Source organism: Gigantopelta aegis, chromosome 10 (genome assembly GCF_016097555.1).
Source record: "Gigantopelta aegis isolate Gae_Host chromosome 10, Gae_host_genome, whole genome shotgun sequence".
NCBI lineage: Eukaryota > Metazoa > Mollusca > Gastropoda > Neomphalida > Peltospiridae > Gigantopelta > Gigantopelta aegis.
The window spans coordinates 57,687,784-57,691,406 of record NC_054708.1 but is presented as its reverse complement, the minus strand read 5'-3'; positions in this window follow the sequence as shown (position 1 = coordinate 57,691,406).

Below are 3,623 nucleotides of genomic sequence, written 5' to 3'. Positions count from 1 at the left end.
AAATTTTATTGTATTTCCTAAAATATTTTTTTTTCATACGTACGAAATTATTTGAAGACACACTCCAGTTAGGGCTTCTTACAAATATTAAGACGACCAGAAACACATTGAATATACAGACACTGATATTCTAAACAAGAAAATATATTTAACATGTAAGTTTAATCGTAGAAATATTTTATTAGTCGGAAACACCTTACAATGCAGCAAACTCAGGAATGTCCCTTTAATGTATGTGTAATGTGACGTGCGCGTACGTGATCTAGCTCGTGTGTTTACAATATGTATATGTGTGTGTGCGCAATGTGTGTATGTGTGTGTGTGTGTGTGTGTGTGTGTGTGTGTGTGTGTGTGTGTGTGTGTGTGTGTGTGTGTGTGTGTGTGCCCGCGCGCGCGTGTCATGTGTATGTGTGTGTGTACACTATGTTTTAATCTAGTGCTTAACAAAACAACAACAACAACAAACCTTTTTGGTTGTTGCATATGATGTGTTTTTGGTTCTGACAGTCATCCCCAGCCGCCTGGTCTGTTATCATCGCACAGCGCTGACCACATAGCCTACAGTTGTCATGTTTCCAGTTCATCCACTGCCAGTCAAACGCTACACAGTCAGACCAAAAGTATGTTCCCGTCAGCGACTGGTGCAGACCAAGCCATACGCCTTGGTTACTACAAAGATAGATATCAGGCGATTTGATATTCTAATTAGAGAGCTGTAACAAATACATAGTACATCCATGGTATAAGCAGTCCTGTGGAAAAACTATTAATATTGAATGCATATATGTTAAAGCAATTTTCTTAAACATTGTATTCTCTTTTCCAACTGAGGTTGTTGGGGTGGGGGGGGGGGGGGGGGGTTACGGCGCTTGCACTTGGATAGACAACATGTGCGTCGTAGGTAGACATCGGCATCTGTAGTGTTAATGTCAGTGGATACTGTGTATTTGACGTCTAGGTCTTTAAAATAGAGCAACCAACCACATGTCTCTAAATAGATTCCTAATGTATACTGGATATCATACCGATTACACGATGGTCTCTCAAATTTCAATAATGTGTGTAAGAAATTATCATCTTTACTTCTCCACAAAGGCACTCTGTTTGCGTACAAAGCTGCCTCATCGTTCGTCATTGATAAAGCTGGATTGGACGGACCTCGCCGTTTAAGGGCAGCTGTCACTTTTCCTCCCCATCATTCCTGTGATACTAGTTCACAGAGATTAATTCCCAGTTCTTCTTTGCATGTGAAGTTACATTTTGTTAATATGGTAATAGCTTAAATGGTTCAGTATAATCTAATACGTTAGGGGACCAATTAATCATTTACTTCAAATTTTGTTTCATGGTATGCTCTGCTTGCATAATGGTATTAGAATAGTTTGTGACTGCACTGACTTCAGGGCGTTAAGCTCAGACTGACTCTACCTCAAACTGTGGGTGACTACTTACAACTCATTAGGAAACAGTCTGACCAGGGCGTTAAGCTCAGATTGATTCTACGTCAAATTGTGGGTGACTACTTACAACTCATTAGGAAACAGTCTGACCAGGGCGTCAAGCTCAGGTTGACTCTACCTCAGACTGTGGGTGACTACTTACAACGCATCAGGAAACAGTCTGACCAGGGCCCGTGCTTATAAAACTTGAAGTCTAGACTTTAATAAAGTCCAGACTTTAACGTCATGGCAACGCCATTTAAATAGCATTACGTTCAAGTCTGGACTTTATTAAAGTCTAGACTTTAAGCTTTATAAGCACGGGCCCAGGGCGTCAAGCTCAGGTTGACTCTACCTCAGATTGTGGGTGACTACTTACAATTAATCAGGAAACAGTCTGACCAGGGCGTTAAGTTCAGGTTGACTCTACCTCAGATTGTGGGTGACTACTTACAACTAATCAGGAAACAATCTGACCAGGGCGTCAAGCTCAGGTTGACTCTACCTCAGATTGTGGATGACTACTTACAACTCATCATGAAACAGTGTGACTAGGGCGTCAAGCTCAGGCTGACTCTCTATTTTCAGCATCGTCTGCTCAATATCTGCACAAGCGGTGCGTCCTTCACTCCAGGTCATTTTGTCTTCCAGCAACGTGTATCCCCATTTGTAGACATTACACTTCCCCAGGTCTGTAACGAAAATGTGTAGTATACATTACCTTAATTCAAACAGTGCTAAATGTGAACAGATTTTAACGCGTGACTGAAGATAACATAATTTTGAGTTGTAATTTGTTATAGATAGAAAGGAATACAAACAGATAGTTGTAGACGTGTCTGAAAATGGACACATTTGTTTCCAATTTCTTCTCAAAAGATGACCACTTAGCTGTGATTTGGTCGTCAGAATATCCGTTAAGTGTGCCTGCACAGGCCAAGTAGGAGCATGTAGGACGAATCTTCACTTCTATTGTTTGTTTGTTTGTTTGCTTCTTGTTTGTTGTTGTTGTTGTTTGTTTTGTTTTGCTTTGCTTTTGCTTTGCTGTTTTTGTTTTGTTTTGTTTTGTTTTGTTTTGTTTTATTTTGGGTTTTCTAGCGGTTTTATTCTTTTTATAGCTGAAGGTATATTTCATAGAAAATCGACTGAATCGTTTCTTAAGTTTCTTATATTGTTCTTTTATGTGACCCTGATTCTGTTTTAGTTAAGTGGCACCTACTTCTAGTTGGTAGTTGCCAATTGACAGCAATCCAAAACAAATTAAACCCAGATGTTCGTGGTATTCTATTAGTTTTACATAATCATTGTTACACATAAGTCCTTATGCTACACATAAGTCTTTATGCCAAGCTTGCCTTGGAGTTTTTCGTCATACTGACATCAAGCCGTTCAAAGCTTTTTCTCCAACATCACGTTGCTGATATTGGAGGCTTGGTGAAATGGGTCATTTGGTAGTGTTTTTCCTATAACAGTAATCAAGTTGTGTAAGTCTGTTTTATATGATGTTTTCCGTTCAAGTTACACAAAACGATGGCATAGATACAGACATAAAACAAGCTATGTATACTGCACAAAATAAAACGATTGACACTTACAAACGTAATGCAAAATGAGGATTCAATAGTTCTGTTGAACTCGTATACATGTATGCATAAACAAGAGAAATACCTATCAGTGTTGTCAGGATTCCAATATAGCCCATTTGCAGAACAATGAACTTGACCGCAGAACACATCTGAAGATAACAAATATAATTTCTTAGTGGCACGCAGAAAAGTTAAATAATTTTTACAAAAACATATATATGCATGTATAGAGGGAATAAAAAGAACACTTAACGACACTCCTGAGTAACTGTGGAGAGGACAGGAGGAGGAGAACTCTATTAACGTGCCCATATACCAAGGTTTCAGGCACGTCCACCATGGGCCTAACCTCTGGGTATGCCAGTGACTGTGTCAGGCACGTCCACCGTGGGACCGACCTCTGGGTATGCCAGTGACTGTGTCAGGCACGTCCACCATGGGCCCGACCTCTGGGTATGCCAGGACTGTGTCAGGCACGTTCACCGTGGGACCGACCTCTGGGTATGCCAGTGACTGTGTCAGGCACGTCCATCATGGGCCCAACCTCTGGGTATGCCAGTGACTGTGTCAGGCACGTCCATCATGGGCCCAACCTCTG